The sequence below is a fragment of the Hippopotamus amphibius genome, chromosome 9 (assembly GCF_030028045.1).
Source record: "Hippopotamus amphibius kiboko isolate mHipAmp2 chromosome 9, mHipAmp2.hap2, whole genome shotgun sequence".
NCBI classification, from domain to species: Eukaryota; Metazoa; Chordata; class Mammalia; order Artiodactyla; family Hippopotamidae; genus Hippopotamus; species Hippopotamus amphibius.
In genome coordinates this window covers 29,061,776-29,074,993 of record NC_080194.1, presented here as the reverse complement: position 1 = coordinate 29,074,993, position 13,218 = coordinate 29,061,776, and positions in this window count along the sequence as shown.

Below are 13,218 nucleotides of genomic sequence, written 5' to 3'. Positions count from 1 at the left end.
GCCCTAGGCTGGTCATTCTCTGGATGTCCCTTGAGGTTGCTTCTCAAGCCTCACCCCCTTTGGAGGCCTGATTCATGCCCCTGACTCCACCATGAAGAACTGCATAGAGTATTAGAATTACACAATGACCTACTAACTTTTTTTTTTTTAACTTGAAGTGTGCCTTTGCCAATAACGTTTTTGAGCACAGTCCACCTTAGGAATAGTATTCTGGCAGCTTATGCAGGATTAATTAGAGGTGGCAAGGCTTGCAGGGGTGAGCTGAGCAAGGAGGTGATGATAGCAATTAAGGAGGCTGCTGGTGAGGCCAGTGTGTGAGGCAGTAAGGAACAGAGGGTACAGGAATCTTAAAGCCAGAACAGAGTCATTTGCAGGCTTCATACCTGCCCAGATATTCTTGCCCAGACTCCACATGTGATTTCACCTCACACATCTCACTTCTCTGCTTCACTCATGTGTCAAACCAACAGAACAACTCCCTGGACACACACCTCATCATGTGAGGTTTTGAGTGTTTGGAGAAAAACTACTTATAAGGAAGATTAGGCATAGTGTCCAAACCATATACTGTTTTAACTGTAAATCATAAAATGTTTAGAAGAAGGATGATCTCACCCCTTTAGGAATGTGTGATGCATGAAGTAAGATGCAAAAGAAGATCTATCTCTTCCTCCCTGTGGGGTGCAAGTCACTGGCAGAGTCTATATTTGGGGAAACAGGCGTTCCCAGCAGCCAGGTGGTTGGTGGGCCAGGAGTGATCTGATTGGGAGCATATAAGGAGCAGTTGCCAACGAACACATGTGTTTATGAGGCAAAAAACTGCTGCTCTTTGAGAATCAGACAAAGGCCAGACAGCATAACCCAAAGATTGCACCTGTGCCGTAGTAGGAATCATGGGGTAGAAAGGTAGGTAAGTAGGTAGGTAAGGAAAAGCTGGTTTAAGCTGTGAGGCTGGTGGTCAGTGAATGCTCGTGTGTCCAAGTTTTGCCACTAGAATGAGAGACTGCAGGGCCTGGCATTGCTCCTGGTAAGCCACTAGTTAGTGTAAATTCCAGTCTTTTTGGCTCTCAGCTCCTACCATTTGAAAATGAGGCTTTGAAATGGCTTTAGGTAATATCTAAACCTCCTTTCAGCTCTGTAAGACTGCTACTTTTAGTTTTCTAACAAGGCAACTCAAATGCTATTCAGATCATGCTTTTTCTAAAATAATGTGTGTGTATCTAAAAAGTCTCTCTGGGTAGACCTTGTGCTGTGTTTCTATCACTCTTTGTCAGTCCAACTTCTGGGCCTATGCTCTTGTGACTTAGAACCAGCAGTTAGTAATGGAATTAGAGGCCGGGGCCTTGAAATGTTGAATCGCCTCATTTAAACTGCATTGGTGGTGAAAATAGCATGCAGATGTTCTCAGTCCTGGTTGCATACTAGAATCCCCTGGGAAGAATTTAGAAAATGATACCTGGGTCCCATGCTTGAAGAGTCTGCTTTAATTGGCCAGAGTGAGCCCAAGATTTTGTGTTTTGGTTTTTGATGTTTGTTTATTGTTTTTATTTTAAATCTTCTCGAGTGATTAGAATGTGCAGCCAAAGACTGGAGGTAATGTCACACATCACTGCATCTGATATTCCCACTTCCCTTGTTTAGGGCTAGTGCTGGCCTTTGAGCTATACCTATAGGGTCCAGTAGCTGAGAGTGTGAAGTGGAATTGTCTGCCATGCCCTTGGACAAGATGAGCTGGTGGCCCCCAGGACTGGTGATCGCCATCTCTTGGGTGGAGAAGGGCCTGGGGAAAAGGTCTTACATTTTGGATCTGCTAAGTGACAAAGCATAGTAAAAATCTGATTGATCATGGTAACATATGAGTGTAGCCTCTTTTACAAATTGAATTGGAGGCTCTTTGGCCCCAACGCTAGACATGTTTTATTCTCTTACAGCACAACTTCATGGTACTTAGCATAGTGGTGATTTTTAAAAAATTATTTGTGTGATTATTTAATTAGTATTGGCAACAAGGTTCATGAGGAGGACAATGTTTTGCTCACCATTGCATGTCCAGTGCCCCGGGGTTAAATAAACAAATGCCGAATGAATGAATGAAGACATTGTGTGGCAGGCTCTGTCTCAGGTATTGGCATCTGAAGCTCTTTCAGAGGATCAACCATGGGTCAGGGACAGGCTTTGTCTGTCTCAGGTGCTGGAATGATGCAGCCAGAGGGCAGCTGGCTTACACAATGTGCTAGCTCTTCCAGGCTCAGATGAGTACCTGTTACAGTGGAAGCTCTCCCAAATAAATCAAAGATGTGACAGAAGACATGAAGAGGATGCTACTGACTGCATGCAGATCTGTATTTGCTCTCCTCTCAGGACACTTTGATATCTGCCAAATCTTTAAAGTGCCTTTTCTGAAAGCAAAATTTAACTGGAGCAAAAACCGTAGGAGATGACTTGCCTCTGCAGCCATGACCTCATACACTTCATCAGGAACCTTCTTTGTCAGGGAAGAACAATAAGGACAGCTGTGCCTTCTCCTCCCAGGCCCCAGGGTGGCCTTCAGAGGAAAGCCTCAGGCCGTGGTGTTGCAGCCTTGTGAAGGTGGGCAGAAAGAAAATGGTTCCCAGAGCAGGTATCAGTTACCTGACTTTCTCAGAAAGTTTTTAGCAGCTTCTCTCTCATTTCTGTCCAGGAATGTGGGAAGGAGGGCTGGCTTTGCCTGGTCAAAGTACTACATTCAGGCAGTGGTTTTAAGGGAGGCGCAGGGAGAATGCTTATGAAGTGATAATGGCTTTCTCATCACAGGGTGGAGAGGTCTAGCTCTGGGCCTGAGGCCCCAGCAAGGTACTGGAGGAGGTGTTTACCAACCTGTCCCTTCAGTACTTGGAAGGCATCCCATCCTTGTCGGGGAGAATCCTGGACACCTCATCTCTCCATGGACATCTGCAAAGCAACTCCCACTTTACTGAAGATTCTTTAAGCTGTTCACTCGTCCTGGCGGTTTAGAGGCTTTTAAAGAGTGAAGGAGGAGAAAAATATAAGCCTCCTGACACTGATGAGACATTTTCCATACGTCAACAGCTATAGATTCAAATAGAGTGTGGCTCTGGGCACTGTCCCATCCTCCCGCTCAGGGTCATTACTGTTGCCATTAGCTTGCAGCTCAGGGCGCTGTTGGGCAAACACTTATGAAGTGTCGTTTAAAGGGGTATTAAGATACCCCCCTTCCTGAAGGAGCAGGTGGGCCCAGACGGGACAGTTGTCAGTTGGCCAGCTTAGTGGTGTGAGTCCCAGGGAGCCCAAGAGACAGTCTAAGTGAGGAACTGCTGCAGTGTAGTGGAGGAGGAGCCAAACAAGGAACAAAATCTAAGTTCAAAGGGCCAAGTAAATGGAACCATGACTGTCTTAGCTGATGGACCTGGATTGGAGTGAGGTGCAGTCCACAAACCAACAGAGATTCCTGAGGAGTGCTATATACACTGCGGGAGGGCCTGATTTGCTCTTAGAGGCCAACAGATGTGTCCATTTGGCTAAACCCACCAGGTAGAAGTGGATACACATAATGGGATAGTAGTGGGTGAAGAAAAGGGGTGCTCTGAGTTCTAATCCTCCATGTGTCTCACTGAACTTGGGGACTTTGGTCAAATGACCACACCCCCTTTCTATGTAATGAGGAGATTAGAAAGATGGACCTACAGGGTTCCTCCAGCTTGGAAGTGTTGGGATCTCGGGATGAGTCCTCTTGGGCTTCCTCCTACATTTAATTTCTTTGAGCTTCCACAAGCACTTTTTCTTGTTAAAATGATGACTCAGGACTTCTGTCCTGAGTAAACAAAACAAACGTTAAAAAAAAAAAAAATAACCCTGGACCTCAAGGCATGGCTGTGTTGCTCTGAGGAGCAGAAGAGCAACATCTTCCATTGTGTAGAGGTATTTCAGAGTTTGGGATGAACTGATATGCAGGGAGGGCTCACTCTTAGAGCTGGAGATTGTGTGACCCATAGGGATACTGAGAAGAAGATACAAAGCCCTGGAGGACATAAGAGAAGTTTCTAGCCAAGGCAGCTGTTGCAATAGAGAGAGGGGACCCTTGCAATTATCTAGGTTGGAGAAGCCAACTTATAGCCCCTGAACCAGTTCAAGGCCCAATTTGAAAAATGAGCCAGGACTGAAAATGGGAGCAGGTAACCAAGTCAAAAGCTAGGAGGTGTGGAACAGCACAAACTAAAAAGGAGAAACGGGGTCTAGGTCTTAGTAAGTAGTTCCGTCCTGAGATGAACAGTGCCAGCGCTGGAACCTAGGCAGTGGTACAGGGACCAGGCAGAGGTGAGAGAAGAGGTTGCCTCTTGAGGAACCTACACGTCTCCTAGTTTAATCTTTTAGTGAACTAAACATGGCTGGGCTAAAAGAAGTCCCTCACACCATCTCCTATGGATTGGTGTGATTTGGGAAGGAAGAGACAGAGTCACATTTGCTATATGGAAACCACTGGAGTAAATAGAAGAGGTTGGGAGTCCTAGTGTGATTTGGGCACATCTGGATAATAATCTCTCCATTTTCTGTGATGTTTGGTCTTCAGATTGAGCATGTGACCTTGGTCTCACTCAGATTTATCTCATCCCATTGTTGGCCAGTCTATCCCATTGCATTTCTGTCTGTTAAGATCCCTTCCTTTGGCTCTCTTTGCCAATGATAAAACACTGATGCCAAGGTCAGGTACTCCTCTTCTCAACCAGGACTGCCCATCTAACAGAACTCAAAGTGGGCACCTGGAATCCATGATTAAACACTAATCCACCTACAGAAAGGAGAAGGAAACTGGTGCTTCAAATACATCCTTGTCAATTTTATACCCACTGAAGTCCTAAAGAATGAAAATTATTATTTTGTCATTGGTAGTAGACTATATGGTAAGAGATTTATATGCCTGACAATTATTCTCCTCAACATCCCTATGAGATAGGAACAATTAATACATCAATTTTACAGCCGAAGAACTGAAGCTTAGAAATGTCGAGCAACTTGCTTAAAGTTACACAGTGTTGAATAAAACCCAACCTTTCAGACTCCAGAGTTAATCTTCCCTCATTCAGAGAGCCTAAGTGTTTCCCTGTGATCACAGAATTGATAAGAACTGTGATGCAATGAAAAGCCCTTGCTCTCTTCCGAGGGACAAGGGAAAGAGTCTCCTCCTGCAATGGCATCTTTTGGTGGGAGGTAAAGGAGGAGACATCATTATCATCAGGGGGCTGACCCCTGTTTCAGGCATGGGCTACTGAGGAGTCTCAAATGGGCAGGTCCAGAATCTGTAAGTCCTCAGAGCTCAGAGAGTGACTGAGAAGACCCCCCTTGAGTTCTTTGCATGGTATCATGTCAGTTTCTGCTGGAGTTGCCCATATTTCTGCATCTCACCAAGCCTGAATGCCCTGCCTTGAGCCCTGCTAGTCCTTGTCCTCTTACCACAACCCTCATGCTTGCCTGTGTGTTTTCTTGTTTTTTTAATTTAGAAAATCATTACTGAGTAACTACCTGGTGCCTGTGTGTTTTTGATGACCTCTGATTTTCATGTCACCCTGCTCTGTTGCTGCAACTGATGCTGCCTCACTGCCCTCTATTCTCTCCCACTTTCTGCAGAGGCTCACACTTTTGTTTTGGCCTCACTGTGTGTGTCTCCTGCTGTGAGTGCCTTAAAAAAAACTTAATTGATATTGAAAAATTAAAACTTGGGGAGGAGGGTGGAGATAGATAATTTACCTAGGGTTGCATATGCAAAAATGAGCACATAATTACTGTTTTTAAGTAAAGTGTCAGGAAGCAAGATTGATTTAAACCTGACATCTGTTTACACACAGTGAGCTTCATTAGATGCATATGTAGGGTCAGAAGAGCTATGTTCTGTCGCCATGACGGCTTAGTTTGGTTACGGAAATTTGACTTCCTGTGTTTCTGCAAGGGGGCAGCAAGATACCTTCTAAATGCTGCTCTCTCTCCCTAACTCTCAGTCAACCAACATTTTCCATACACCTACTAGGTGCTTGATACTGTCCTAAGCACGTGGGATAAAACAGGCAGTCTAAGGTAGTGGAAAAGAACAGGAAAAAGAGATTAAAAACATGGACTTTGGAGTCAGAAAGATCTGATTCTGATTCCTAGCCATCAAGTCAAGTCAACTCTCTAAGCCTGAATTTCCTTTTTCTATAAGGCAGAGATCATTACAATATTGTCCTCACAGGACAACTGTAGATTAAAGTGATATGGATTCAGAGCACTTAGCCTAGGACCAGACAAGAGTAGATGCTTAATATATGATGTTCATGGATATTATTAATTTCATACAGGACTCTGACCTCAAAGCACCTGGGATGTTGTCAAGGAAAGACCCACTCAGTAAACAATCTGATGGATGTTGGGTGAACTTCATATGAAGTAGGTGTTCTGAGGAAGAAAGTATCAGCTTTCTAGGAGGATGCAGAAAGATGTCAAGGATGAGGGGAGACTTGAGAAGGGCCCTCAGTAAGTTTCTATGTAGGAGCAAAATGGAACTTATGGGAAATGGGATGTAAGACATCTGCCTGCAATGCCTTTCCCATGTGTGTTCTCCATGCAAATTCTTACTTGGCTTGAGTTCTCCTTAGAGGAAACTTTCTAGTCTCTCAATCTATCCTGAATGGGCCTGTCTTTATTCTCAGTGCATAAGCCTTAATCTGTGTCAGCACCTCATTGATTCCCATTGTTTTACATTTGAATTGTTATTGTCTGTCTCCTGTGTTATTGTCTTTCTTCTTTTTCCTTTCTTTGAATGTCTATATTTTTAAATCAGTTATACATGCCCATACTTTAAAAAGCCAAACATATCTATCAATACGTGGTGTGTTACGTAAGAGAGCATTTTCCCACACCCTCCTATCCTTTCCCCCCTCTCCAGAGGCAACTCTTTCACCTCTTTTAGTCCATCATGTTGTCATCTACTTCCCTTCCTTTAAAAACATGGCTGTATTGCCTCCTTTTGACTTGTCAGTTTTGTCATTATTCCTTGACTTCCGCCTGTGCTATGTGGAAGATGAGGTTTACTTTTCTTTCTCCCCCAGCACCACCACTATGCACACAGGTATACCTCCTGTCCTCCCCATACCTCCAATATAGCTTGCCATAACTTTGGTTAGATAAGTATCTTGTATTTAAATTATTATTATGTATGGCAGTGATTTTTTTTGTATCAACTTGGCTAGGGTGTAGTGCCCAGATGTTTGGTTAAACACAAGTCTAGATGTCCCTGTGCAGGCATTTTTTTTTTTTTAGGTGAAATTAGCATTTAAATCAGTAAACTTTGAGTAAAACATATGACAACCCATAATATGTTTGGGCCTCTTCGGATCAGTTGAAGCTCTTAAAAGACTGATGTCCCCTAAGGAGGAGGGAATTCTGCCTCCAGGTTGCCTTCAGACTCAGGCTGCAACTTCACCTCTTTGCTGGGTCCCTGCTGGACTGCCCTGTAGATTTTGGACTTGCCAAGCCCCACAGTCATGTGAGCCAATTACTTAAAACCAATCTCTGTCTCTGTAATATATATACATATAATCTGTATGTATTATAAATAGATACATATCTCCCACTGGTTTTGTTTCTTGGCAGAACACTGGCTAACATACTATGCAAACAGTATTCACAGCTGAGCCACAGAAATAAACAATTACTTTTCTTTTTCTGCCTAACTTCTTTTTTCTATAAGGAATAGTTGTCTTATTTTGTTGTTGATGTTTGCTTAGTTTTCTATTTATTCATCACTAATTCAATCCCAATCCTAACTGATTAACTAAATCTCCTCTTGAGATAGGCAGATGCATGAGGTTTTCTCTTGATTTCATCTTCCTAAAGTATTCTCTAGCAGTGGATTGGGAACTGAGCAGTGGCACAGGACCCTCTGCTTGGTTTAATGCTCTGTTATTTTAACCTTTAAATTCTTAATACATTTTAATTAGTCCTACATTTTTATTTTTTCTATTTTTTTTTTCACTGCACCCTCCAAATTATGTAGTCATTCGTATCTACCAGAGCTAGTTCTGATCTAGAGAGGTGCACAGGAGTCTTTCTGGTATTACCTAGGTATCTCCCTTCACCAATTATAAGGAATACCTGTACCCAGTATTGCTTTTCTGTTCCCCCATCAAAATAAAAGTGTCTTGAAAGTAGATCCAGGTTTTACTCATTTTTATTCCCAAATTCCTAGCAAAGTGCCTCAAACATAGGGAGTGCATACACAGACACAGACACACACACACAATCAAGGTGAAATACTTAGATACAATAGGAAGAGAGATGTAGTGAGACTTTCTAGGAAGGAGAAATAGTATGAAGAAGTCAGGGAGGTGTGGATGTATCTTCAGTGGATGGGAAGCAGTGAGGAAAGCAGCACAACTATATCAGAAAAGGGTATATTGGACCCAATGGGAAATGATGTTGAAAATTATGTGGGAGCCAAATTACAGAGAGGTTCGAACGCCATACTAGGAATTTTCTATAGACTTGCTGGCCCCCAAGGACTTTCTTCCCCATCTAATGACATATGATATGTGTAGTTAGAGAAACTCCAGCTGGGTAGAATCCCACACTTTCCTTTTCTTGGCACTGAAATAGGTGAATGGAGCAGGTTGGGTGGGGGAAAGCCTAGCAAGTGAAAAAAGGGAGCCCATAAGAGAGTGTTTCCTGTGAATTTTAAAACCCAACCTAGTATAGAAGCATAAGAAAAACCATTAGAACTCTGGAAGATAGCCAGGGTGGTCTGGATAATGCTAACTCTAGGCAGAACAACCCCAAACTGACAGCCCTGTTATCACTAAATTCACATAATTAAAGACCAGCAATCATTAGCACCTCATAGGTGCCTCTGATCCTTATGGCACCCAATACCAAGAAAATTGGGCTTTCCCTCTGGAAATTTTCACACAGTGATGACTGTTTCAGGTAAATTTGAAAATTAGTGGGCTAATGGGGACCTCTTGCGGTTTGAACCTGAGCGACAACTTGTGTGATACAGAATCCTTAAGCTTTCTCCACATGCATGAAGAAATGAAAGCACCTTTCAGAATCCCTGGCAATAGTTTTCCAAAAGGCATATCATCATTCTAAAAGAAAGACATTTACAAGATTTTGAAAAGAACTTAAATGATACCTGACATAAATGCATAGATTTTCCATTCCAAATCATATATGGAAATATATTCATTGTGGCACTAACAGGCAAAATCTGGAAATGATCCAAAAGTATATCAACAGTAGACCTGATAAATAAATTGTGGTATTATTCATACAGTGGGATAGATACAGCTATAGAAATGAATGAACCATAACATACAATAACATGAAGTAATCCCACAAGCATAATTGCACAACAGAAACCAAAATGTACATTTATATGGTTTCATTTGTATAAAGAAAAATTTCTATTCATATCCTCTGCCCACTTTTTAATTGGGGTTTTTTTGTTTTTTGCTATTGAGTTATGTGAATTCCATGTATATTGGATATTAACCCCTTATCTGATATGTAGTTTGTAAATATTTTCTCCCATTTCATAGGTTGCCTTTTCCTTTTGTTGATGGTTTCCTTTGCTGTGCAGAATCTTTTTAGTTTAGCTTTATTTTATTTTATTTTTTATTATCTTTGCTTTTAAAGTCAAATCCGAAAAAGCATTGCCAAAATCAATGTCAAGGAGATCATTCCTGACATTTTCTTCTAAGAATTTTACAGTTTCAGGTCTTATATTCAAGTCCATAATCCATTCTCAGTTGATTTCTGTGTGTGGTATAAGATAGGGTCCAGTTTCATTCTTTTTCATGTGGTTATCCAGTTTTCCCAGTACCATTTATTGAAGACACTGTCCTCTCCCCATTGTATATTTTTGGTTCCTTTGTCAAAATTAATTGACAATCTTTGGGTTTATTTCTGGGCTCTCTGTTCTGTTCCATTGATCTTTATATCTATTTTTATACCAATACCATGTTGTTTTGATTACTGTAGGTTTGTAATATAGTTTAAAATCAATATAGTTTATGATATCTCCAAGTTCTTCTTTTTCTAAATTGCTTTGGCTATTTGAGGTCTTTTGTAGCTTCATACAAATTTTAGGATTGTTTTTTCTATTTCTGTAAAAAATGCCATTGGAATTTTGATGGAGATTGCATTGAATCTGTAGATTGCCTTGGGTAGTATGAAGATTTTACCAATATTACTTCTTTTAATCTACAAATGTGGAATATCTTTTCATTTATTTGTATCTTCAATTTCTTTCATCAGTGTTTTATGTTCTTAGTATAGAGGTCTTTCACTCCCTTGATTAAATGTATTCATAAGATTTTATTCTTTTTGATTCTAATATAAGTGGGGTTGTCTTCCTAATTTCTCTTTCCCATAGTTCGCTATTAGTGTATAGAAATGATGCTGATTTTTGTATGTTGATTTTGTATTCTGCAACATTACTGAATTTGTTTATCAGTTTTTTTGTTGTAGTCTTTAGGATTTGATATGTATATAATATCATGTCATCTATAAACAGAGATAATTGCTCCATGAATACCTGAACACTTGATGCATCCATGGGAGGGGGGAAATTCAGGTGTCTCCCATGTTGCATCTTGGTTGAGTTCCCTGAGCTTTTTGTTATAGCACCTGGGAAGATACTGATGCCATTTACTGATTGGAATAGACTGGGCAAGAAATGGGTTTTAGGCAATGATGTAGGGAGAGCAAAATTGAGAGGGGAAAAAAATGACAAATTCAAAACTATTGATTTTGTTATTCCATTTTAGTAATATTAAAATTAAGATGTCTATTGGACAGCCAAGTAAAAAATTCAAGTAGGCAATTGGAGATTGTACTTTTAAGTTCTGCTCCTAATTCTCATGATCATGAATTGGATCATGTGTCTATCTAAATCAATTAAAGTGGCTGAATGGCTGGAATGCACCAGCTGATTCTCTTAGGTTACAGGCTTATTCCTTCTCAGTTCCAACCAAACTTCAAAGATGGAGATTGAGAAAAGGGTGGTTTATCCTAAGGAATTTTAAAGTATTACTAGTAGAAGAGAAGGGATGGAATTGGGCAGGAAAAATAATGGATGTTCCTTAGAAAATATTATTTCTAAAGGATGAAGATTACAGTCTATAATAAATATAACTGCTATGGATTTTTACATACTTAATAACATAAATCAATGTCTATAAAGCAAATAAGCAATCAGAAAGTACAATAGTAAGTATAAAGAAAAATAAAAGTAAAACATTTTAATAAAACTCTGGTTAATATTTTTATTTTTTTATTTTTTAATTAATCTTTTTATTTTTTAGATTTTTTTTTAATGTGGATCATTTTTACTTTAAAGTCTTTATTGAATTTGTTACAATATTGCTGCTGTTTAATGTTTTGGTTTTTTGGCTGCAAGGCATGTGGGATCCTAGCTCCCCGACCTGGAATTGAACCCATACCCCCTGCATTGGGAGGCAAAGTCTTAACCACTGGACCACCAGGGAAGTCCCTGCTTAACATTTTTAAATACGTAATTCAATTTTATTAAAATTGAAATTTAAATATTCCATATGATTTCTGTTGGGTCCAGAGTCAATGCCCAGATATGGATAGCAAAATGCCCAATCAGGCATGTTCGATTACAGTCAGGAGAATAGGGGCAGACAAAACAAAACAAATCTTGGGACCCCAAAAATTGATTTGTGGAAAATTTCTAGTTGGTTCAGCCAAACTGTATTGGAATGAATTAGAGGTTGGAATGAAAATCTTTGAATATGAAATTTTTACTTGATTTCTGGGTGTTAATATATTAGGACTTTTCCTAGAGGACAACTTAGATGATATATGCATTTGTAGGTAGTGCCACAATTTCATTTAAGCAAGTCTGAAGACTGATGGATGTGCAATAAGTTGTTGAATACATCTCAACTTCTATTTTCTGATCTGAAAATGAACTTAGTAATGTCACCAACTTCACAGGGTCATTGTGAAGATTTAAATATATAAAACATATCAAGCATTTAATTTAGTGAGTAGCACATACTAAGTGTTCAACCAATGCCACCCATCTAACTATTGCAGGCTGGCTTTAGTTTTAACTTTAGCTCTACTTTTAAGAAGAAGCTTCTGGAGCTCAACTGCCTAAGTTCAAATTCTGGCTTTGCTGTGTGAGCTTAGACAATTTACTTCTCTGTTATTTTGTTTCCTCATCTGCAAAATGGAGATAAAATAGTACCTATCTTATATGTTTGTCTTAAGGCTTAATACCTCAATTTTTTATAACAGTTCCTGGTATATTTAGCATTAAATAACAGTCAGCAATTATTTTTGTTGTTGTTATTTTACTGTCTGAGTTTTCCAGAGTCTGTCAGGTGTGGCCTTAGAAGCAAAGAGTGAAATCACAGAGTGAAGCCAGGAATCAATTACTGGACTTTCCAATGAACACAAGTGCCACTAAACAGGAATAAAGTAGGAACAAAAAATTTGGAACCAGAGAAGTATGTGAGTTAATAGAACTCAAAACTTGACAGGAGAAGACCAATTGTCTGAGCTCCTGGGTGTATGGATAGTACATATATATGAATGTGTGTTAGAAGACATCATTTACTCTGCATCAGTAATAGATGATACACTGCTATTCATTTTCTAACCATTATCTAATTAAATCCTTCTGATAACCCTGAAAGTCCAGTATTATTATTTCAACTTATAATGAAGAAAACAAGCTTAAAAGAGGTGAAGTTGATTTCTGAGGTCAAGTAGTTGGTACATGGGGGACTGAGATTGAGATATAGACCCAACTCTCAAGCCCATAAGCATCCTTCTCCGCTAGACTGCCCCACACAGTGATGAGAGTTGAGCATTGTGGGTATTATCCTTCCCATTATTAGGAGAGTTGCCAGACCATGTCTCAAAATGAGGCAACATGGAATATAGTTTTGGCCAGAAACATGCAAATGACTTGGATTTTTAAGATAAAGCATTTATATCAATTACTCACTGTATTAATTGACAGAAAAACCTCATCCCTTCAGAAAGCTCTCAGTGTCTACCTCCAAGATATGAAATTGCCCCCAACCAGGCCACAGCAGCACCTGGAGGACATTCTAACCTGACTCAATCCCCTCAACTCTCCCCACTTCCCAACATACATCTGTCACACCCTAGGAATTTATTTCCAAGGCCTTGGTGTTTTAGAGTCAATTTCCT